General features: G+C 47.8%; 1 long non-coding RNA gene across 2 annotated transcripts in view; it reads left to right on the top strand.

The window, feature by feature from the left end:
* The first annotated feature begins 4646 nt into the window (after nt 1-4646).
* The window catches only part of LOC134909836 (uncharacterized), a 54311-nt gene continuing 32765 nt past the window's right edge, over nt 4647-26192 (top strand). The window contains exons 1-3 of one of the 2 annotated variants that reach the window (XR_010176041.1): nt 4647-4682; nt 12251-12284; nt 14500-14623. This is a non-coding gene — a long non-coding RNA (uncharacterized LOC134909836). The remainder of the gene's footprint in view (nt 4683-12250; nt 12285-14499; nt 14624-26192) is intronic. The other variant, XR_010176040.1, reaches the window with a different exon arrangement.

Here is a 26192-nt window from a genome sequence, read left to right as displayed (position 1 = left end):
TTCAGCTGCAGAGAAGATGCTTTTCTCTTATGCCTATTAATAGCGCTGTCAACGATTTCACTGAGATTTCACTTCTCTTTTTTTAAAACATGTGTCTGTTCACTACTTGAAACATCTCCCCTTACAGCCCCATAGGTTTCAAAAGGGAGTGATCAGCTATAGTATTTATGGAGCAGTGTTAACTTTGTTGCCGAAAATTTTGACTAAAATTATTCGTCAACTACAGTTTATTTCAGGACTAAAATTAGACTAAAATGAAAATGGAGATCCACTTACTAAATCTTAACTAAAACAAAGCAAAGAGAAAGCGACTAAAGGGGGTACACACGGAGAGATCCGTGCTTAGGGCCTAATTCAGACCTGATCGTAGCAGCAACTTTGGCCAAAACCATGCGGGTCATTCCGAGTTGTTCGCTCGCTAGCAGTTTTTAGCAGCCGTGCAAACGCATTGTCGCCGCCCATCGGGGAATGTATTTTCGCTTTGCAGAAGTGCGAACGCCTGTGCAGCAGAGCTCCTGCAAAAATATTTTGTGCAAAACAAGACCAGCCCTGTAGTTACTCTTCGTGTGCGTTGATTCTAACGTTGGAGGGATGGCTTTTGACGTCACACACCCGCCTAGCGTTCGCCCAGCCACGCTTGCGTTTTCTTTGGCACGCCTGTGTTTTTCCAAACACTCCCAGAAAATGGTCAGTTGACACCCAGAAACGCCCCCTTCCTGTCAATCTTCTTGCGGCCGCCAGTGCGACTGAAAACGTCGCTAGAACCTGTGTAAAACCACAATTTTCTTTGTACTCGTACGTTGCACGTGCGCATTGCGGTGCATACGCATGCACAGATTAGCCAATTTTTACACCGAATCGCTACGCAGCGAACAACGGCAGCTAGCAATCAACTTGGAATGACCCCCTTAGTGCACTGCAGGTGGGGCAGATATAACATGTGCAGCGAGAGTTAGATTTGGGTGGGGTGTGTTCAAACTGAAATTTAAATTGCAGTGTAAAAATAAAGCAGCCAGTATTTACCCTGCACAGAAACAATATAACCCTCCCAAATCTAACTCTCTCTGCACATGTTATATCTGCCCCCCCTGCAGTGCACATGGTTTTGCCCATCTGCTAACAAAGTTGCTGCTACGATCAGGTCTGAATTAGGCCCTTAATTTCTACACAATCTGACTAGATTTCTTAGAACTGAAGCACGGATCTCTCCATGTGTATGCCCCATAGCGATAACGATGCCCCGTGTGTCGCTATCGCCGGTATTACAATCTGGTAGCTCGCTCACTTCACACATCGGTGAAGTGAGCTGTGTGAAGTGAGCGTAGTTTCCCCTGTCCGACCCCCCTCGCTCAGCACACATCGCGCTGTGTGCTGAGCGGTATGTGCTAGGTCGCTCAGCACACATCTCCCCGTGTGTATCCCCCTAAAGACTAAAACTACATTTTAAATCCTTGTCAAAATTAACACTGGAAGTAGGGTTTTTTTTAGAGAACAATAGAAAATTATGTGTTTTGCAGAAAATAAGCATGAGTTGCTGTGAAGAAAATAGGACTGTGTATTGCACTTGTTCTAACAAATGTAATACATTCATTTGTATATGCAGTAGCGGATCTTGCTCTGGGCACGCAGGATTTTTCCCCGGGGCGCTGCCTTCCGGAGGGCGGCGCTGCCGTCCAGAGGGCGCCGCCGCCGTAGCAAGATCCACTACTGGTGCCCCGCGGTCCTCGGTAGATGCGGTGCAGTGTGGTGCGCTATGAAGTCATTGCGCACCGCACAGCATTGTGGGCGTGGCACATAGACACTAGGGGTCATGATTGACCTCTAGTGTCTATGCTGTGCTATGGGAGAGACGTCATGACGTCTCTCCCATAGATCAGAGGAGCGGCACCGGCGGCCGGAGACGGAGGACAGCAGCGGTTTGGAATCAGGAGCGGGGATGGTGAGTATTAATTATTTTTTTTATTTTTTATTTTTTTAAGCGCCGCAACTCTACTGGGGGCACAAACGGGGGAACAACTCTACTGGGGGCACAAACGGGGGCACAACTCTACAGGGGGCATAACTGACCACACCCCTTTATGAAGCCACAACCCTATTTTCGCCCATGTCGCCAAAAGGGCTAGAACCGGCCCTGTGTATATGATATATGGGAGTATTACGGTAAGTCAGACTCAGGGGGTTATTCTGACCCGGCACATCAGCGGCCCGCAGAGCAGTTTGCCAACGGCAGCAAACTGTGTGTGCCCAGCGGCCGCACAGGGGCTGTGTGGCCACACACATTGCGGTCATATTCCCGATGGATGCGACCGCAATGTGATTGACAGTGGCGGCAACGCGGCATTGAGGAGTAGGGCGAATGGGGCTGGGTCAGGATAATTTTCGTGTAGGCTGCGCGATGTAACACGCAGCTGCTCCAAACAAAAAAATGTCCGCCGACCGCCTGACAGTGCAGCCGGGCTACGCTGCCAGGGGTCAACCTTAGTTCTGATTCATCCACAATTAGATTGCGGACGCATCGGGAGGCGGCCTCACAGATCCGGGGCCGCCTTGCCATGTGCAGAGATGAACACAGATCTGGCTGGCCATCGCAGATAAATAAAATATTAAAACGGTGTTGTGTATTTATTTTAATATTTCCGTTGCTGGGGGACTACAGGTACCAGCAGGCTCTTAGTGCCCTGCATGCTTGTACTTGTGGTTCTCCAAGGACCAGCATGCGGGGCAGGCTTGCTGGGACTTGTAGTCCCACGATAAAGGCCAATATTACTTTTTACACTGGTATAAACTATCAATCAGCCCAGGCCTGGGGTACTTTTTTCGGTAGGTCCCCACTTCCCTAGTAATCCCCGGCCTGGGCTGACTAGTTAGGGGAGATGAATGCTTTAGCCACGGGACAAGTACTGTCGGGATGTCTTTCCTAGAACCTGGACCCACAGTTTATGCTTTTGGGGTCAGCACTGAGAAAGTAGGAAGGCAGAGCAGCAGAACGTGGGAGCATGCATATTACATGGGTGGGGGCTGTAGGAAACATGAGACTGCGGGTCACTTGGTTTTGAAAGCAGCAACAGCGCAGACCCCGAGTAGTTGTTTAAAAATTACATTTTCCACTACCCCCCTGAATCTGTTATTGCAGAGGAAGCACCAACGGGTCCTGCCGCTGCATGTGTGAGGGAAAGGCACCACAGGCTGGAGGCAGAGCCGGATTAACATGGGGTCTCCAGGGGTAAGTACCCCGGGCCCCCATGTCAGAAAAGGGCCCCCCTACACTCACCGGAGATCAGATCTCTAATCCGATCTGATCAGCGGCACTGCACTGAGGGGCATTGCGCTCCCCTCACCACTGCAGAGCTTACTGAGCGATGGCTCAGCGCCGCGCACGCAGGGGCCTGCCCGCCGATCCATCCTTACTGATGATTCTTTTGGGGAAGGAGGGGGACGAGACAGTGTGGAGCGCAGGCAGCTGTGTCAGTAACGCGCAGCTGCCTGCTCATCACACTGAGGGCGGGATGTACTGTCACTGATCGCGGGTCATCGCTGGCCAACGCAATGATGCTAATCGCATATGTACTAACATATGCGATTAGTATCTCCAAGCGATCAGTGATGGTCCGCAGGACAAGGTTTGTGGCGGCTTCCGTCACCTCCCAGCCCTGGGAGGTGACGTGCAGGGAGTCTCCGTGATCCTCCTTCTCCCCCCTGCAGCTGAAAGGAGACAAGGCTGTGCTGCGGGGAAGAAGGAGGAGGGGGTCCGGGGGTAGAGAGATTGTCGTAAGCGGCGCAGGTCGGCAGCGGAATGCGGCGGTGGTAAGAAGCCCATAGGCGTAAACCAAGCGGTGGGGCCTTAGTACATATGAAAATGCGGTAAAACCCCCGAAAACGGGGGGGTTTTCCGCATTTTCCCTTTAGTACATCCCGCCCTGACAAAGAGGCTGGCTGGCTGACTGTAGGGGGAGCTGCAGCATCAGCCCCTGCTAGGCAGTTCCCCTGTGAAACCTGCTGACCCGGGGTTGCTAAGTTGTGTCTTCCGGAGCCACTCTGCCTTGGGGAGACAGGTGTGTGTCTCGCCGTGGAAGGGGAAGGGGGGAGAGGGGGGGGGGGGGGCGATCTTTAATAAATGATGACAGCTTAATTTATTTTGTATGTGTGCTGTGTGGTTAATGTGTATGTGGTGTACTGTACTTTGTATGCGTGTGTGCAATGCGCATGGTGAGAATATGTGTATATGCTGTGCTATGTATATGTATGTGTGTGTGGTGAGCTATGTATTTGTGTGCAATGTATGCGTGGTGCGCTGTGTGCGCAATGTGTATGTGTGTATAGTGTACTATATACGTGTATAGTGTGCTATGTGTAACCCTATTCCCGCAGGAAGGTTAGCTATATATTAAGCCCCCCCTGGTATGTTACTAGGAGCTCCTTCTCTTTCCCCGCATTGGGGAATATCTTAGTGCCTCCACCCAAGCTAAAGTAATGAGGCGGCTTGCCTGGGTAAGCCGAGGATGCAAAAGTGGTAAGGCACCCTTAGATTTTCCTCCACAACCTATAGGGTCCAGGGGATTGGGTATCAATAATTAATGTTACCGTGTACCGTTCCAACAAATGATAAGATCTCCCCGTGGAATTATAACCCGTATTACCTGTTCTCTGTTTTTCTTTCCAGGTTGGATTATCTCTTCAACCAGGTAAGTACTGCAGTTGTTTTTATTACCATGTAATCCAGAATTGTACATTTAAATATAACATAACACTTAAGAAATAGTAACTATACTGTACTAGACATATTAATGATGCATGCAATACAAAAAAACTCTATAGGTACCTTGTCTATAGTCTACTAGACTATAGCCCCGGGGATTTTAGAAAAAAAACATAGCTGTGCAGTAAGATCTACAGTATAACTTAAATGGGGTCCCAGATATTAGTGAAAGTCCAACTGAGAAGTTCTGTGAACTTAATCTACTGTGGATCAGATGAGAAAGTATCACAATGTATCTGTCCTTCCATAACCTGGGATACTACTGAAGAAATCAATGTCGTAGGCGCAACCAGCTGCCCTAGTTGTGGCAACTCTGGGGGTCAAAGTCTGAGTTTGAGGAATGACGGTATGGTTTGAGTGCTATGTGGCTCCGAATGTCTCTCTGGTTATGTCCGACTAGACCCGTCTATCCTTCCTAGGGTTCAGACTTATACTCAGTGGTGCTGTAGGGGAAGGGTCCACTAGTCTAAATTTCTGTAGTTACTTCAGTGGCTAAAGCTTTTCATTACACACTTAACCAATAGTTAATGTACTTGATATGGTGCTATTTGGTTTTCTTCCTTGGTATGTGCACCTAATGACGCTCTCAGTGTAATAGTAAATACAGGATCAGTCTAGAATTCATTTGTTTAGATGCCAACAGTTAACCCGTCGGAAGATGATTGATCTGGGATCACTGACTCGGGCTAAATTATCCTTGTAGCAGTGTGGTATCAACGAAAGATGAAGTTAGCCAGTGAGCTCCAGCTTCTAAGTGTAGTGTCAGAAGATGAATCTGGCTCCCTCGCTGAATGTAGATGTACAGTAGGACAGATCGGTCGGCGACAGCCTAGGCATGCCAGGCTACACTTATATGGTGAGGGCTCAGAGTCTCTGGGTAGTGAAGTGCAGTATACTTAGGGAGATAATTTCTCTTTCAATATTAATGCTGTCTATGCTGCTGCCCCAACTCACAACAATGATGATGCCGTATATGCTGATGGTAGAAAGGACTGAATCAGTGTAGATCAATCAGCCCCTACACAGCGTCCTCCGTTGCTATGGAGTCGGGGACTGCCTGTCTGTCTCTTCTCCGCTAACTAGGCTTTCCCTTACTGCTGCCGTGGCTCCCAATTGCTACCACATATGGAGTTATGCCCCCCTTTCACTCTCCTCAACCAAAATGGGGCAGTCTCACCAGCGCTGCTGTCAGGCACCTCTAGCCGCCGTTCTCCCTGCTCCGGAGCGGCTCCCGTCCAGAGCCTCTCGCTGTGGCTCGCAGCGTCTCTGCGCCCGCTCTCCACGATAAGCGGCTATCTCCGGCGGCTCTGCACTCCGGTCTCCCCTGCGTCTCTAAGGTGCGTCTCTGCTCCCTCTCCTCAGCTCTTCTCTCTCCAGCCTCCTCCCTTCTCATCCTCCTAACTGATTTCTCCAACCGTTTTTTTTTCCTCATGCCACTTCTGGAAACTTCTTCCTCAATACCCCCGTGCCCACTCAACTAACAGCAGTAATCAGCATGGCTACACATATTATTCTTATAAATTATAATTGAGTACATCTAATAAATTATAATTGGGTACCTTTATCTGCTATAGGTAACACAACTGCAGTGCTTATTCCATTAATAATATTCTTGGGGCTACACTCTCCCCCTGGTGAGTCGGATTGGCTCAAGCCAGAATCACCACTACTATGTATACAGTGTCCCCTATGACAGTAAAGGGGAAGGCGTTTCCACCCTATATTAAACCTAGACAGTTGTACTAAAGTAAGGCCAGGGTAGGATTCTAAAAGGATGTACAACCAAAGGTACCTCAGTAGGGGTTCCCAATTTATCATAGGTCCGTATCCGAGGAGGCTTCCGAGATCGTTGCGGTCTTGGGACATGTATAGCATCTAGGTTTAACTCAGTATCCATATTCCTCATAGGGTCCATGGGTTCTTCGAAGTCGTCATTGTTTTCCCAATCTCCTCCTTAATTTCCAGGGCTCCCTGCCCCTTTCCACTCTGTTGAACTTTCGGATGTTTTCTCAATCTCTTCATGCATTTCCTGCACCCTCTCTGCCTTTGAATCTTGTAAGTCCCTATAATAGCATCCTTCATAATACTCTTCTTCCTCCTTCCCATCTATCTCTTCTTCGACCAGAGCCGGAGGCACTGCAAGTAATTTAGGGTGATGAACTATGGAAGCGGGTCTATGAGAGTCTACCCCCACATTATCCCATCGCATATCTAGCGCAATCGGTAGCAAATGCTGTCTATGATATGTCACGGTAGGCCCATCTCCATCCTCGGGTGCCAGCTGATATACTGGCAGGTCAGCTAACTGTTTTTCAATGACATAAGGCTTCGACTGCCAACGGTTGGCAAGTTTCCGTCGTCTGGGGGCTCCTAACATTCTAATTAATACTCTGTCCCCTGGAAACAGACGGTGTTCCCGTACATGCCGATCGTACCGGAGCTTATTCCTTACTCCTAGATCTTTGGCGGCCGCTTGAGCTAGATGGTAAGCCTCTTTTAGCTGTTGACGTAGTTGTTTCACATAGTGAGTGTGAGAGGGTGCCATTGATGGGTTGATCTGTGTCCCTAAGCACACATCAATTGGTAGATGGGCCTCTCGGCCAAACATAAGAAAATAGGGGGTATACCCAGTGGACTCATTCCGTGTGCAGTTATAGGCATGTACAAGAGTCAAAACATGCTGTTTCCATCGCCATTTCATTTTGGAAGTGAGCGTTCCTAACATATTCAACAGAGTACGGTTAAACCTTTCGGGTTGCGGGTCACCCTGAGGGTGATAGGGAGTCGTCCGAGATTTCTTTATTCAGCAACAAAGGCATAATTCCTGAATGAGTCGACTCTCGAAATCTCGTCCTTGATCGGAGTGAATTCGGGTAGGTAACCCATAATGTTGGAAAAACTTTTCCCACAGTGTTCTGGCGACCGTGATGGCCTTTCTAATTGGGGGTCACATAGGCTTGCGCATATCGCGTGAAGTGGTCGGTAACTACGAGGATGTTCCCCTCCTGACCTCCTGGTCCCTCGAGCGATAAGAAGTCGATGCAAACTAGATCCATCGGTCCAGAACTTTGGATGGTTACTAAAGGGGCAGCTTTCATAGGTAAGGTCTTCCTAAGTACACAATTCCCACAAGTCTTACAAAAACAGTCAATATCCTTGTTCATAAAGGGCCAAAAGAATCTTTCAGAAATCAAGCCTTGAGTCTTTTCATATCCGAGGTGACCATGTTTGTCATGTAGTTCCACCATCACCAACTGTTTGTATTTAGCTGGTAAGACTATTTGCCGCTTTTCCCAACCATCTTTCCTTCGACTGAGACGGTAGATCACCCCTCCCTCTTCTATACGCAGCTTCTTTAACTAATGTAGCAGCACTCGCGACTTAGCCGACAGCAGTTTTTGATTCATAGTGGACTGCGGGTTATCCAAGAGTTGAATGATAGGTTGAATGTCTGTATCGTCTCTCTGCTCACGTGCCAGTTGGTTGGCTTCAATAATTTCTAGTCCATTCATGTGGGACCGTGTTAGCTTTTGGTACCGAAGTGGAATGGCCTTATCAGATGCTCCCACCGCTTGAATAGCAGCCACCCATAGTTGTTCTGCAACAACAATTTGATGGCATAGCCCTTGTACTGCAGCCGCTGGGACTTCTATCCACTCGGTGGTATCCCATTGGATTTCCTGATGTGGTCTTCTTGACAGGGCATCTGCATCTTGGTTAGTGATTCCCGGTCGATATTTTATCGTGAACTTATAGTTATTCAATGCAGCCAACCACCTGTGACCCGTTGCGTCAAGTTTTGCGGTGGACTGAATGTAGGTTAAGGGATTATTGTCCGTCTGTACTAAAAATTCCACTCCATATAGGTAGTCATGAAATTTTTCAGTAACAGCCCATTTGAGAGCCAAAAACTCCAGTTTGTGGACAGGGTATTTTTTCTCACTGGGGGATAATCCACGACTCACGTATGCAATTGGTCTTAATTGTTGCTCTTGCAGTTGATACAGTACTCCCCCAAGTCCATCAAAGGACGCATCCATATGGACCTCATAAGGGAGTTCAGGAGAAGCATATGCCAATACTGGAGAGTTGGTTAGACTTTCTTTCAGTTGTTTGAAAGCCTCTTCGCACTTCATATCCCACCTTACTCCAAAAGACTCTTTTGGCTTTCAATAGTCCTTGTCCCTGGTGGTATTCTGGACTTTCCTAGTTGGGGGATAGCCTTTGGTCAACTCGGTTAGAGGGCGGGCGATTCGGGAATATTGCGGCACAAATTTCCGGTAATATCCACAAAATCCTAGGAACGACCTCAGCTCTCTGAGGTTACTAGGCCGAGGCCAGTTCCTTACCGTCTCCACCTTGGCTGGGTCCGTGGCAATTCCTTGCCGACTGACTATATGCCCCAGATATTTTACTGAGGACCGACACAGCTGGCATTTTTCAATAGACAGCTTTAACCCTCGGTCTAACAACCGGTCCAACACTTTAATAAGACGCTGATTGTGCTCCTCAAGGGTTCTCCCGAACACGATGATGTCATCCAGGTAAACTAACACCTCTCGGTAGCACATGTCCCCGACAGTTTTTTCCATGGTCCTTTGAAACGTAGCGGGGGCACCGGTTATCCCTTGCGGCATCTTTAGGAATTCGAAGAACCCGATGGGACAAATGAATGCTGTCTTGGACCGATCTGCTGCACTCATGGGAATCTGATAATACCCACACCGTAGATCTAATACAGAGAACCACCGACTGCCTTGAAGGCAATCCAGTGCTTCATCTACTTTGGGTACGGTATATTGATCAGGGACAGTGCGATTATTGAGGGTGCGATAATCTATACATAATCTGATCTCCCCATTCTTCTTCCGAGCTACCACTATTGGTGAAGCGTACTGGCTCTCGGAATCTGCAATCACATTGTTTTCAAGCAGTCCCCTTAAATGCTTTCGGACGTCCTCAAAATCGGCTGGGGCTAATCGCCGAGATCTTTCCCGAAACAGCGTATCATCGTTCAACTTAATGTGATGTTCAACTCCTTTAGCCGTCCCCAGGTCCCATTCGCTCTTAGAGAAAGCCAACTCCCTCTGACGGAGTTGCTCCAAAAGGCATTGTTTGCTAACATCGTCAATGTCGCTTCCGTTAAAACAATACTCCAAGTCAAATTTCGAAGTGATCGGTCCTTCCCTTTGTTGTAATTCCTCGTCTCCTGCCACTACCGACCCTTCCACCTTGTGGCACCTACATGGGCGATCCCCAGACTCCTGTCCTGAGCCTTCAATAGATTCACGCTCCTGCTTTTCACACCATTGGATGAGATTCTTGTACATATTGGTGTTGGTGCCCACTATGACTGGGAATTTTCCATTGTCCCCCGGAGAGTCAGGACATACCAATGCTACCAAAGGGACGGTATTAGGTGAGCTCAATCCAGGTTCGAATGTGATCTGTGTTACTATGTACCCCAGATAGGGATAACGTTGCTCGCTCAGGCCCCAAATAGTGAGGCCACTAAGAGGTTGAATAGGGACGTCCGCGAGATGTTGGTGGTACCATGATTCAAACACTATGGACACTTGTGATCCACTATCCATTAACACAGTACAGTCGTGCCCGTTAATCATAGCTTTTGCTACCGGAGCATGACCCATTAAACTATCCGGAACAGTGTGGGCACTCCCCATAGTTCTAACATAGATTATTGGGGAGCCTGTGAGGGGTCCACAGAGCTCCCGTTGAAGTTTCCCCCTGACGATATCCGTCTTCTATCACTGACATTACTTCCCCTTCTGTCCGACCCAGTCGCAGGGCACTCAAAGGACAGATGCCCAATCTGTCCACAACTATAACACTCATAGGCATTTCGAAAGTTGCTTCCCCTTGTAGCCCCCCGTCCTAATCCTGCTGGCCTATTGGGGGCTCTATGTTGATTCGCCTGGAGTGCAATAAGCTCCTCGATCTTCTTGTTTTGTTCTTCTATCATTTTGACCAGCCTCACATCCATTGGAGGGGGTTCCACTGAGGGTAGTACCACTTTGACTTTTTTGATGGACTTTTCTCTGTTTTCAATTTGGACCTCTTCCATTTTGACCTCTTTAACCAATTCATTCAGGGTCGGTGGCCGGGCTGTGGTCATGGTACATCGTAGTTTCTGGGCTATCGGGTTATTTGTCAACGCCCCTTTTAACACCTGCTTTAACCTTCTCTCATCTACTAAGTCCTTGGAGAGGCCTCCTTTATCAACAATTTTGTATATCAACCGATCTAACCGATATATGTAGTGGGTTAATGTTTCTCCCGAATCCTGATAAGTACTATTTAATCGGGCCATTAAGTCTCCCACATCCTCTATGGTTCCAAAAGAAAAGTCCAAGGCTTCAATGTATTCCCTTAAAGTGGCAGCGGGATTGCTTCTCCTGGTAGCTTGGATCACCCCCATGGCGGGTCCCCGGAGGCTTTCTACCACTCTCTGCTTTCGTATGTGTTCTGGGCATTGCCACTCTTCGGAGTGCTGGATGGCAGCCTCCCTCCACATATCATAAGTTTCCTTTCCGGCTGGTACCGGGGTTATCCCCGAAAATACCCTCAATCTACGGTATCCTCTTTCGAAATGCCATCTCTCGAGGTGACTAACGACCTTATTCACTACAGATTCTACTTGCGGCTCTGTACTAGCACTCTGCTTGTTCACAGGGTCCGAGGAGTCCGATTGATCCCTGGGGGTCGGTGAACGTGGGGAAGGGGTGTAGAGAAGAGGTCTCCCTGCCCCTGGGGCATCCCCAGGAGTGGCGTCTCCTTCATCCGATCTCCGCCCATCAGGCCATAATATCTGTACCTTTCTTCCAGTTCCCCGTTCCAATATGACCATACTGGGAATTAGGGTTCTGTCCAATGGGTCCTTATTGCTAAGTAGCATAGCGAACACGTCTCCATACTGCCCTTTCCATTGGTCCACAATAAAGGGCTGATTTACTCCATATAATTGTGCAGCAACTTTCACTACCTCATCTTCGGTGACTGAGGACAGATTCCCAGCTAAACCGAAACTGTAACGAATGTCCACCCCTTTCTCTTGGCACCAACGGGTGATGTCTTCACAGGTGATGATCTCCATTATGACACTAACTTAGATTGGTAAACAGAAGACGCTGATATACTGAGGATCTCAGCAGTGCCTCCACAATGTAACCCTATTCCCGCAGGAAGGTTAGCTATATATTAAGCCCCCCCTGGTATGTTACTAGGAGCTCCTTCTCTTTCCCCGCATTGGGGAATATCTTAGTGCCTCCACCCAAGCTAAAGTAATGAGGCGGCTTGCCTGGGTAAGCCGAGGATGCAAAAGTGGTAAGGCACCCTTAGATTTTCCTCCACAACCTATAGGGTCCAGGGGATTGGGTATCAATAATTAATGTTACCGTGTACCGTTCCAACAAATGATAAGATCTCCCCGTGGAATTATAACCCGTATTACCTGTTCTCTGTTTTTCTTTCCAGGTTGGATTATCTCTTCATGGGCACGCAACACCAGGTAAGTACTGCAGTTGTTTTTATTACCATGTAATCCAGAATTGTACATTTAAATATAACATAACACTTAAGAAATAGTAACTATACTGTACTAGACATATTACTGATGCATGCAATACAAAAAAACTCTATAGGTACCTTGTCTATAGTCTACTAGACTATAGCCCCGGGGATTTTAGAAAAAAAAACATAGCTGTGCAGTAAGATCTACAGTATAACTTAAATGGGGTCCCAGATATTAGGGAAAGTCCAACTGAGAAGTTCTGTGGACTTAATCTACTGTGGATCAGATGAGAAAGTATCACAATGTATCTGTCCTTCCATAACCTGGGATACTACTGAAGAAATCAATGTCGTAGGCGCAACCAGCTGCCCTAGTTGTGGCAACTATGGGGGTCAAAGTCTGAGTTTGAGGAATGACGGTATGGTTTGAGTGCTATGTGGCTCCGAATGTCTCTCTGGTTATGTCCGACTAGACCTGTCTATCCTTCCTAGGGTTCAGACTTATACTCAGTGGTGCCGTAGGGGAAGGGTCCACTAGTCTAAATTTCTGTAGTTACTTCAGTGGCTAAAGCTTTTCATTACACACTTAACCAATAGTTAATGTACTTGATATGGTGCTATTTGGTTTTTTTCCTTGGTATGTGCACCTAATGACGCTCTCAGTGTAATAGTAAATACAGGATCAGTCTAGAATTCATTTGTTTAGATGCCAACAGTTAACCCGTCGGAAGATAATTGATCTGGGATCACTGACTCAGGCTAAATTATCCTTGTAGCAGTGTGGTATCAATGAAAGATGAAGTTAGCCAGTGAGCTCCAGCTTCTAAGTGTAGTGTCAGAAGATGAATCTGGCTCCCTCGCTGAATGTAGATGTACAGTAGGACAGATCGGTCGGCGACAGCCTAGGCATGCCAAGCTACACTTATATGGTGAGGGCTCAGAGTCTCTGGGTAGTGAAGTGCAGTATACTTAGGGAGATAATTTCTCTTTCAATATTAATGCTGTCTATGCTGCTCCCCCAACTCACAACAATGATGATGCCGTATATGCTGATGGTAGAAAGGACTGAATCAGTGTAGATCAATCAGCTCCTACACAGCGTCCTCCGTTGCTATGGAGTCGGGGACTGCCTGTCTGTCTCTTCTCCGCTAACTAGGCTTTCCCTTACTGCTGCCGTGGCTCCCAATTGCTACCACATATGGAGTTATGCCCCCCTTTCACTCTCCTCAACCAAAATGGGGCAGTCTCACCAGCGCTGCTGTCAGGCACCTCTAGCCGCCGTTCTCCCTGCTCCGGAGCGGCTCCCATCCAGAGCCTCTCGCTGTGGCTCGCAGCGTCTCTGCGCCCGCTCTCCACGATAAGCGGCTATCTCCGGCGGCTCTGCACTCCGGTCTCCCCTGCGTCTCTAAGGTGCGTCTCTGCTCCCTCTCCTCAGCTCTTCTCTCTCCAGCCTCCTCCCTTCTCATCCTCCTAACTGATTTCTCCAACCGTTTTTTTTTTCCTCATGCCACTTCTGGAAACTTCTTCCTCAATACCCCCGTGCCCACTCAACTAACAGCAGCAATCAGCATGGCTACACATATTATTCTTATAAATTATAATTGAGTACATCTAATAAATTATAATTGGGTACCTTTATCTGCTATAGGTAACACAACTGCAGTGCTTATTCCATTAATAATATTCTTGGGGCTACATATGTATATGTGTATATGCAATGTGTAGCAGTATGGTGTGCTATGTTTGTTTGTGGTATACTGTGTGTGCAATGTGTGTGTGTGTGTGTGTGTGTGTGTGTGTGTGTTGTGCTATGTATGTGTGTGCAATGTTTATTTGTGTGGTGTGCTGTGGGTACAATGTGTATATATGTGGTGTACAACGTATGTGTGTCTGGGCCGCTAGAAAGTCAGTAAGCATGGTGTGCTATGTATGCGTGTACAGTGTGTGTGTGTGTGTGTGTGTGGTGTGCTATGTATGTGTGTGCAATGTTTATTTGTGTGGTGTGCTGTGGGTACAATGTGTATATATGTGGTGTACAACGTATGTGTGTCTGGGCCGCTAGAAAGTCAGTAAGCATGGTGTGCTATGTATGCGTGTACAGTGTGTGTGTGTGTGTGTGCAATGTATGTGTCTGCAATGTGCATATGTGTGCAATATGGAACCCCCCCCCCCCCCCAGTAAATCCTGCGTTTGCCCCTGCATCCGCCCAATAGGAGGAAGTCGAGCTGCAGCCTCAGGATGGAAGGAGGAAGTTCCCTGGCAGCGTGGGGATTAGTGCTGGCGCGGTGCACTGCAGAGAAGTAGAGGAACATTCAAGCTCCCACTCTCCTGTTGTTTGTAAGTCAGGATTTTTTTTTTTAAGTTATGCTTTAAATTTGAAGTTAGGCTCTGAGTTTTATCTATCTATCTATCTATCTATCTATCTATCTATCTATCTATCTATCTATCTATCTATCTATCTATCTAAAACTTCTAAAGGACAGGGAACAGTACTCACAGGTCTCGCAGGACCTGTGAATGTCGTTACCTGACCTTTAGAAGTTCTATTATTGTTGGATGGCACCTGGGAAATTAACCTATGGTAAGGGAGTGCTGGTCAACTTTCCACTGTGTGTGTGTGTATATGTGTGTGTGTGTATGTATGTATGTATGTATATATATATATATATATATATATATGAAAATAGAGGAAGAAACAGCAGAGCGCCTCTAGTGTAGTATCCTTTAAAACAGTTTTTGTCACACGCAAGAATAATATTGCGTACCGGATTACGGCTTGACACAATGCCTATCGATCCCCTGGTCTTTTAGTCCACGTCTCTGTCGGAATCTGGATATAAGACAGGACTCTGTGTGTGTGTGTCTGTGTCATTTGACCAAATTTACTTGTGACTTTAGATTGCACTTTTACAGTAAGGTACTTCGCATAATTTGGACAAGCGCACTGATTTACTCATTTACAATATTTGTTATATATATATATATATATATATATAGTCATTTGTGAAAGAGGGCACTCACCAATTTTTTTAGAAGGTCAAAGGTTATTTATTACCACATCATGAAGTCAACGGTGGCCCAGCAAACACTTGTTCAGGTTTCCAGTGGTCGGGGCTCCGAGCACTGCCGGGATCCTGACCTGATCCCTTACATACACACACACACACACACACACACACACACACACACACATACTAACACATATATATATATATATATATATATATATAATTCCATGGACATCCGCACTAATCTGCACATCAAAGGCCAACCAGATGGTGCTCAACTCCAAGGAACAATAGATTCCAGTATACAGTCATTTGTGAAAGAGGGCACTCACCAATTTTTTTAAAAGGTCAAAGGTTATTTATTACCACATCATGAAGTCAACGTTTCAATCACATCCAAGTGATCTTTGTCAAGACACCAGCAAGGTATTGTAGACAGCAGGACGCCAGAGGCAGCGTGTCCAGCCAGCTCACGCAATGCGATATTTATACCCCCACCAATTAGAGATCCTCAGACACGCCCACATCCACTTCCTGTGTAACAACCAATTGGGTAAAGCAGCCAGTAATGCTAAAGCTATTTACCAAAAGCACACATAAACACATAGGGCACAGGATAACAACTGTAATAGCCCATATAAATAAGAAGAGTAAGCAACGGGCAGCAAAAGCCAGGTAAAATACTTTAAATCATATAGCAGGAAGTGCTCGTGCGTTCCAGCACCTGGAACGCACGCCAAAGGCGGGAGTAACGCACCACAGAACGGACGTGACGTCACGTTGTCATGGTAGCCGCCCGATGCCAGTGTAAATACAAAAATATAGCATCTAGTGTGTTCCAAATGAAACGCAAAGCCGGGCGGATGGATCGCTCCGTGCTTAAACACATTTATAGCCAGCATAGGGCTCCACAGCCACTAGAGTACCAAGTCTCTAAAACAAACAAGGATTAATCATAAATATGAATGGTATGGAAATTACGTTAGGCCGGGGGCTTAGATACCCCAATAGCTAAAAGTGGGCATGTCTGATATCTCCAACCGTGGCAACATACAATATAATATTACACAACATGAGACTGCATAAAACATAACTTTTACTACTATCATTAAAAAGTCACACACTATTAATCATCCACCGTGCAACACGGGCAGCTGGCACAAGCAGGCACCATAGAATCAGGTGTCAACCATACCAGTCTGCCCATATGCACCCTGGATGACACAGTATGTGTAGACATATATATTGCACTAAAAAGGACAAAAACAAAAATAAGAGACTCTGCTGCAGGTGCAAAAAAACAACAAATCAATGAAATAAACAAGGACTAGGGGATATTGCTATGACTGCATCCCCATAGAGAATTCATCAGTGTTAGGACAAAAAAAAATCCCGTAAGGGTTAGCTTCATTAAGTCCTTGTGAAGTGATAGTTCCCAGCTCAAAAATCCACCTAGATTCGCGTTGTTTTAACTTAAGTTCCCTATCACCTCCACGGATAGACGGCGGGATCTGGTCAATCAGCATACACTTAAGGCTCGATATAGAGTGTTTATGTTGTAGCCAATGTCTCGCTACCGGCTTGTCTGTTTTATTCGTCTCTAGCGCCTGACGGATGGAATAGCGATGGTTGGCCATCCGTTCACGAAAACAGCGAGTCGTGAGTCCAACATACTAAAGCCCAGATGGGCATATGATGATATATATGACAAACTCAGACAGGCATGATAGCTTATGTTTTATCGGAATCCGTTTTCCACTGTGTGGATGTGCAAATGAGGATCCGCTAGTCATTGATCGACAAGTCGTGCAGTCGGGACAGCGAAAACAGTAGAATTATTGAATCTGACCTTTGCTTTCATAAGGCATCTAGAGATGACTTTAGGTGAGTACCCTCGTGCCAAGAATCTTTCAGACATGTCATGTAATTGCTGCTCAGCTAATACTGGGGACGAATTATTACGTAATACACCTAAAAATTGGGAAATCGGCATACTTTCTTTGAGATTGTCGGGATGGTGGCTAGTGGCAAACAGCAGTGTGTTGCGATCAGTCTGTTTACAGTACAGAGTAGATCCCAGATGATTCTGTTCATGAAAAATTGTCACATCTAAAAAATTCATTGACTCATAATCAATTTGATGCGTGAAACGGATAGGACTATCAATAGAACCAAAGATTAAAACAGTAACTTGCGCCCTAGCTTCAGCTCGGCAGATCTCCAAAAGGAGCACCACTCCTCTTTAAATACAACAAAAACAGAAAGAGGGGATCTCCCAGCGATGCTATACACAGACTCCAGATCCGTAAATGTTCCTAGTCTTCAAACACTTATGTACGACAGCCCACGGCTTATCTACACCAGGCTTACCTTTATGATAAGCCCTATATGCACTCAAAGGTTTCTTTTCCAGAGTTTATTCGTAATGGGAATGCTGTTATCTGTATTACATATGATACATTCGCATAAAGATTTCTTTCACATCTCATATGTACGACAGCCCACGGCTTATCTACACCAGGCTTACCTTTGTGATAAGCCCTATATGCACTCAAAGGTTTCTTTTCCAGATCTTATTCGTACTGGGAATGCAGTTATCTTCAAACAAGTTGTTTCCAAAAGGACAGCAAATGGTGAAAAAAATGTCTTTATTCCAACAGGCCCACCAACAGTGTGGGATTAAAATCAAAGACAATTAAAAACAAAAATCAAAAACAATATAAAATATCCCAAGAGGTACCCTAAATAAAATAGGGGCCACTTCTATTGGTACCGGTAGGAAGGATAGGGTATATACTCCCAGTTCAAAAAAATTATTTTAAAAGAGAGCAATGATTTACCCACTGAATAATGCCAACCACCGTAGAGAAATAAAGCCCAGGGTCCTCCTGTGAAACACCAACGCGTTTCGGATCAAATCCTTCCTCAGGGTATGTGATAGAAGTGACCCCCTGGTCACATTTATACCTGACTGTCCAAGTCACATGTTCACATTGGCCAATCGGAATGCAGTATTGTAAAACATACATATAATCTCACAATGTAGTTTATACACTTATCTTAAAATGTATACACCAATAAGAATCACCATATTTTGCTGTCAATATATAAAAAAACTCCATATAAGACCATAAAAAATCCCCAAATAATTAATTGGTAAATAGTGAAGTCTGGACCGGATCCCCGGAATAGTCCTGTATAGGGAAAAAAACACTCTAATTCCGGGTGTCCGTGTCCACAAATTACTCGCATTATTTTGGTCACATGTAGTACAGACTTCCGCCCGCAAGACATCAGCAACATTGTGTATATTAATTTCCATGGTTACGGCACGTATTTAGTCCCTGCTGTTCATAATACATGATAACCGGAAGGAGTTGTCATCTGTTCCGTCCTTCTTCCGGTGTTTGAGCCGCAATGTGGAAGTCCACTGCCGTCCTGCTGAAACGCAAGCCGATCGTGTCATTCATCTTTCTCATACCCGGAAGTATCTACTCTCCATGATCTCCTTTCCGGTCATTGAGCACAACAGCACTTCCGCAATGCGGCTCAATGACCGGAAAGGAGATCATGGAGAGTAGATACTTCCGGGTATGAGAAAGATGAATGACACGATCGGCTTGCGTTTCAGCAGGACGGCAGTGGACTTCCACATTGCGGCTCAAACACCGGAAGAAGGACGGAACAGATGACAACTCCTTCCGGTTATCATGTATTATGAACAGCAGGGACTAAATACGTGCCGTAACCATGGAAATTAATATACACAATGTTGCTGATGTCTTGCGGGCGGAAGTCTGTACTACATGTGACCAAAATAATGCGAGTAATTTGTGGACACGGACACCCGGAATTAGAGTGTTTTTTTCCCTATACAGGACTATTCCGGGGATCCGGTCCAGACTTCACTATTTACCAATTAATTATTTGGGGATTTTTTATGGTCTTATATGGAGTTTTTTTATATATTGACAGCAAAATATGGTGATTCTTATTGGTGTATACATTTTAAGATAAGTGTATAAACTACATTGTGAGATTATATGTATGTTTTACAATACTGCATTCCGATTGGCCAATGTGAACATGTGACTTGGACAGTCAGGTATAAATGTGACCAGGGGGTCACTTCTATCACATACCCTGAGGAAGGATTTGATCCGAAACGCGTTGGTGTTTCACAGGAGGACCCTGTGCTTTATTTCTCTACGGTGGTTGGCATTATTCAGTGGGTAAATCATTGCTCTCTTTTAAAATAATTTTTTTGAACTGGGAGTATATACCCTATCCTTCCTACCGGTACCAATAGAAGTGGCCCCTATTTTATTTAGGGTACCTCTTGGGATATTTTATATTGTTTTTGATTTTTGTTTTTAATTGTCTTTGATTTTAATCCCACACTGTTGGTGGGCCTGTTGGAATAAAGACATTTTTTTCACCATTTGCTGTCCTTTTGGAAACAACTTGTTTGAAGATAACTGCATTCCCAGTACGAATAAGATCTGGAAAAGAAACCTTTGAGTGCATATAGGGCTTATCACAAAGGTAAGCCTGGTGTAGATAAGCCGTGGGCTGTCGTACATATGAGATGTGAAAGAAATCTTTATGCGAATGTATCATATGTAATACAGATAACAGCATTCCCATTACGAATAAACTCTGGAAAAGAAACCTTTGAGTGCATATAGGGCTTATCATAAAGGTAAGCCTGGTGTAGATAAGCCGTGGGCTGTCGTACATAAGTGTTTGAAGACTAGGAACATTTACGGATCTGGAGTCTGTGTATAGCATCGCTGGGAGATCCCCTCTTTCTGTTTTTGTAGGACTATCAATAGAGTTAAAAAATTGGACCAGGTTACAGAACGAACTCTTAGTACCCTTCCACAAGATGAAAATATCATCTATATAATGCCCGAAATAGGCAAGCTTATCACCAAAGTTTTGAAGGATGTAGGTGTTTTCGTATTGATACATGAATAGATTCGCATGGGACGGCGCCAGGTTAGAGCCCATGGCGGTCCCCGTGTTCTGGATGAAAAACTCATTCCCATAGCAGAAGTGGTTCTTACTGAGAACCAACTCTGCTAGGGCAAGTAAAAATTCCACAGGGGGACCGACATGTGTACCTCCCCCCAGCGCCATCCGTAGCGCATCCAAACCAGCGGAATGTGGAATCAGTGTGTATAGTGAATTCACGTCTAGTGAAGCTAACCAAATATCATCGGTGATATAAGAGAATTGAGAGATTTTTTCTAGGAAGTCGCCAGTATCCCTGATGTAACTTGACATATCCCTTACGGGATTTTTTTGTCCTGACACTGATGAATTCTCTATGGGGATGCAGTCATAGCAATATCCCCTAGTCCTTGTTTATTTCATTGATTTGTTGTTTTTTTTGCACCTGCAGCAGAGTCTCTTATTTTTGTTTTTGTTTTTGTCCTTTTTAGTGCAATATATATGTCTACACATACTGTGTCATCCAGGGTGCATATGGGCAGACTGGTATGGTTGACACCTGATTCTATGGTGCCTGCTTGTGCCAGCTGTCCGTGTTGCACTGTGGATGATTAATAGTGTGTGACTTTTTAATGATAGTAGTAAAAGTTATGTTTTATGCGGTCTCATGTTGTGTAATATTATATTGTATGTTGCCACGGTTGGAGATATCAGACATGCCCACTTTTAGCTATTGGGGTATCTAATCCCCCGGCCTAATGTAATTTCCATACCATTCATATTTATGATTAATCCTTGTTTGTTTTAGAGACTTGGTACTCTAGTGGCTGTGGAGCCCTATGCTGGCTATAAATGTGTTTAAGCACGGAGCGATCCATCCGCCCGGCTTTGCGTTCCATTTGGAACACACTAGATGCTATATTTTTGTATTTACACTGGCATCGGGCGGCCACCATGACAACGTGATGTCACGTCCGTTCTGTGGTGAGTCACTTCCGCCCTGGGCGTGCGTTCCAGGTGCTGGAACGCACGAGCACTTCCTGCTATGTGATTTTAAGTATTGACAGTGGCATCGGGCGGTCACCTTGACGACGTGACGTCACGTCCGTTCTGTGGTGCGTTACTCCCGCCCTCGGCGTGCATTCCAGCACTTCCTGCTATATGATTTAAAGTATTTTACCTGGCTTTTGCTGCCCGTTGCTTACTCTTCTTATTTATATGGGCTATTACAGTTGTTATCCTGTGCCCTATGTGTTTATGTGTGCTTTTGGTAAATAGCTTTAGCATTACTGGCTGCTTTACCCAATTGGTTGTTACACAGGAAGTGGATGTGGGCGTGTCTGAGGATCTCTAATTGGTGGGGGTATAAATATCGCATTGCGTGAGCTGGCTGGACACGCTGCCTCTGGCGTCCTGCTGTCTACAATACCTTGCTGGTGTCTTGACAAAGATCACTTGGATGTGATTGAAACGTTGACTTCATGATGTGGTAATAAATAACCTTTGACCTTTTAAAAAAATTGGTGAGTGCCCTCTTTCACAAATGACTGTATACTGGAATCTATTGTTCCTTGGAGTTGAGCACCATCTGGTTGGCCTTTGATGTGCAGATTAGTGCGGATGTCCATGGAATTATATATATATATATATATATATATATATGTGTGTTAGTATGTGTGTGTGTGTGTGTGTGTGTGTGTGTGTGTGTGTATGTAAGGGATCAGGTCAGGATCCCGGCAGTGCTCGGAGCCCCGACCACTGGAAACCTGAACAAGTGTTTGCTGGGCCACCGGAGAAGTAATCCATGGTGATGGTGGGGAGGAGTTAGGGTCAGGCTGAGGAGAGGTGGCTAGGTTTAGGCTACGGGGAGGTTAGGTTTAGTTTAGGCACCCCCGGGGAGGGTTATGGTTAGGCTGTGGGTGGGGGTGTGTGTTTTAGGTTTAGGCTGCGTGAAGTGAAGGTTAGGTTTAGGCACACCCGGGGTGGGTTATGGTTAGGCTGCAGAGGTGGGGGAGGGTTAGCTTTAGACTGCGGGAAGGAACGGTTAGCGGGGCATTGGGGAAAGGTAAGTATACTTACTTTGCCCCTATCAGGATTTTCATAATTGGGATACCGCCGGCATATCAGACCAACCCATATGTATGTATATATGTGTATATATGAGATTGTGTGTGTGTATATGTGAGAGGTGCGACTGCGGTGCGTGTGGTGCCTGCTGCCGTGCAGGTGTAGACTCTGTACTCACCAGGCGCCGCTCTCTCACCTTCAGGTACCGGAACCCTCAACGGACCTGGAAATCTTCAATCGGATCCGGACACGGCGATTCCCTCTCGGAGCTGACCGACGACCGAGCTGAGGAGAGAATGGTTTACCTTAAAGGGGGTATCGACACTTCTTCCACTGGAACAGGGGATACCCCAGGGGTGACCGCGACCTTCACCGGTTGGGTGAAAGGTCATCACCGGCACAAAGCCTCAGCCACCCAGATTTCACACACTCGCGCTCTCGCACGTAGTGTGATGAAAAGGATTCTCACGTCCGTGAGCAATCCCGATTCCGGCGCTCGGGGACAGACAAGGGACAAACACACACAGATGTTACTCACCGTCAGTTTCGCACTGCGAACGTCTTCTTCTCCTACAGGTCCCTGTAAGGAGGTAAACAAACAAACAAACAAACAAACAAACAAACAGCCGTGCAGGGCCTAACTCTAACCTAGTGTCACACCCTATACTAACTACAACAGCAGAGCCCTCAAACTAGCTCTGTGGGTGTGGTGCAACAAAACTAAACACACTTAACGAGCTCACACTTTGCCCCGCACGGTAACATACATCACGATACACAATGCAAGCGACGGTACGGTCCCTTTAGTTACCCGACTCAGAACACCCAGTAGTGGGGGCCGCACAGCTCACCCACCTACCGTACTCTCTTCTTAGGGGCTCAGGCCGAGCGGGCCTGCCTACCTAACACCTCAGGGTGGCCTGGGCCTAGTGCCCAGTGCCACCTTTATTCACCTCGGGGGTCTTATTCACTGGGCCTAGCGCCCCCTAGCTGCACACAGGCCGGAGGCCTGACTTCACCCACGGGCCTAGCGCCCGCCTAACTTGTTGCTCGTTGGGTGACCTGGGCCTTGTGCCCAGGGTCACCTTAATATTCCCTAATTGGCCAAAATACACTAGGGCCTAACGCCCTCTAATGCCCCGCAGGCCTATTGCCTGATATGCCCCCGGGCCTAACGCCCGCCTAACTGTGCCGCTTTGTGGTGGCTTGGGCCTAATGCCCAAACCACCTACTCCAATGGTGACCCCCAAACTCCTATCTGCGCAACAGGCCTAGTGCCTGAATTGTGCCCCGGGCCTAGTGCCCGTCCCTGGTGGTCGAGGGAGGAAAAGGGGAGGGGGTGAATGTTGCCTCACCGAGGCCTCACCTGCTCCAGGGAACTCCAGCGTCCTCTTCTGCCGCTGACCCGTCCTGGCCAGTGGCGTCGCCTCCGCTGCTCCGCGTCCAGCCGCCGCTGGACATCTTCCTTCAGGAGCTTGACCGCTTTCCTCTTCTTCGCGCTCTTCCGCGCGCGCGCTGTCTTCGGCTCCCGCCCGGGGTATCTTCTCCTCGCGCTCCTGCGCGCCGTCCTGTCTTCAGGCTCCCGCCCGGCGTCTGACGTCAGACGCCGGGGCGGGGCCTATGACGCGGCGAGCGCCGATTGGCTCGCCGCGCCCCTCTCCGATTGGCTGCCGCTCCGGGAGCCGCGATTGGCTCCCGGAGGGCGCCAAGATTCAAATGCCCCTGCAGTCTCTGGTCCGGTGCAGGGAAAAGGGTAATCCCTGCACCGGACACCCGCCGCCACGCACCCAGCGCTGGGGACAGACAAGCTGCCCCAGCGCTGTCCCCAGCTAGGGACAGCAACACTGATGTGCCCACAGGGCACATCTCTACATTTCCCCCCCCCCCTTTTTCCTTTGTAGTCCCTACAAAGTTCTCCACGACGTCCATTGTCCGCGGGTCAGGGAATTCCGAGGTCCCTCCGGCGAGGTTGTGTTCAAGGGTCCAGCCCGGACAGGCTGTGACCCCACATCCTTCCACCTCCAGCTCCGGGTTCCTCTTCTTCGTTCCTCCTGACCTCCATCGGTGGATCCTCTGGGGAAGTGGCATCTCCCCACGGTCGCTCAACGTGGGCCACCAAAGGGAATCTTCCTCCACGGGGACAACAGTCCCCCACTCTTGGCCTTCCAGATCGTCTGGGACATCGTCCCTGTCTTCAGGGCGTGGTACCGACCACCACCCAACAGCGGAATCCTCCGGGGCATCCATTTCCTCCCGGGCAACAGCCATCATATGTCGAATTTCCTCGTGGGGCATCTCCAAAGGTCCTGTGTCTTCCTCTGGAACGGGTCCTCCCACGGCATCACGATCCTGTCCCCGTACGTCCGTCCATTTCGGCACTCCCGGCAGGTACTCTTGCTCCAGGACTATCTCCTCCTCTTCACGGAGGGCATTCAACTGGGAGCATGACTCCACCCGATCCTGCCAGTCACTCTCGTCGGTGCTTCCGATGCCAGAGTCGTCCTCCATCTGTTCTGGGAGGGATTCGTCGGCGGACAGCTCACCGTAGTCCGAGTCCTCCTCCACCGATACCTGGACTAGGGGACTATTTTCCTCCTCAGCGTACTTAGTCCTTTCCGCTGGCACCTCTGTTTCCTCAGCGTACTCCTTCGCTTCCGCTGGATTCTTTACTTCCTCAGCGTACTCCTTAGTTTCCGCTGGCATCTCTTGGTACCCAGGACACTCCTGTTCCACACGTCCTGGTCGTGGACGGTTCCATCGCGGGGAGATTCCGGACATCTCCGTCACTGGGTCTTCACGCTTTTCTTCGCAGCGTGGTCTCTTCACCTCCCAGTCGTCCACCTCCGTCTGATGCGGGAAAGGATTCTGCCTTACTGTGGTCACTTTCTTGGGACAGAGTAGGTCCGCGGCATCTTCCCAGGGGCACTCAATGGCCGCATGTCCTGGTCGCCGACACTTCCAACAAGGGAGGGCCACTGCCACCTTCTCCAAGACGGGTTCCTGGTCCACCTCCTTCGCTGAGGAATCTCCACCCGTTGGTTCCGGCTCAGAGGAAATGGGCACCTGCGAACTAACTTCAAGCAGGGTCTTCCGCTCCATTTCCCTGGTTTCCTCCTCCCATCTCTGGGCACGACCATCCGCAATCATCCGGTCTTCATTCCACGGACAATCGGGAAGCGCATGTCCTCTCGCCTCGCAGAGCGCACACACAGGCTCTGCAGCCACCCGGTCCCAAAGTTGCTGACGAGACTCCGTTATCTGCTTCACCGTGGCCTCGTAGTCCATCCTGTCTTCCGTCCATGGGCATTCCAGGAGCCGATGTCGGGGATCTCCACAGCTTTCACACCGGGGATCAACCTCGTCTTCGCTCAACTCTTCGTCCCAGGGACAACTGTTGTGCTCATGCCCGTAGTTTCCGCAGAGCAAATACCAGGACAGGACTCCTTCTTCACTTGGCCCTGCTGACGTCTTCGGTCCGCTTCCTGGACCACCTTCTTTGGGGACGTCTCTCGCCACGTACACTCGTCGGCAAAGTGCCCTGTTTGCCGACATCTCTTGCAGGGCGTCACAGCGGCCTTCTTGCGCCCCTTCTCCCGGCGCTCTTCTTTTCCACGCTGGACCGACCGCTGCACTATCTTCAGGAGGTCTGCCCCAGACACCGTCACCCAGTCGCTCTGGTTCGCACGCGTCCGTGGGTGAGTCTGTTCCGGAGCCATCCGCAGGGAGGTCTTCTTGGTGGCATTCCACATCGTGTCCGTGATCCGGTCTCTCTGATCCTGCCGACTACGCCAAGTGTGAGAGGTGCGACTGCGGTGCGCGTGGTGCCTGCTGCCGTGCAGGTGTAGACTCTGTACTCACCAGGCGCCGCTCTCTCA

This window comes from Pseudophryne corroboree, chromosome 4, assembly GCF_028390025.1.
Source record: "Pseudophryne corroboree isolate aPseCor3 chromosome 4, aPseCor3.hap2, whole genome shotgun sequence".
Lineage (NCBI taxonomy): Eukaryota > Metazoa > Chordata > Amphibia > Anura > Myobatrachidae > Pseudophryne > Pseudophryne corroboree.
Note: the sequence above shows the minus strand (reverse complement) of the source record. Positions and strands in the feature narration are given on the sequence as shown.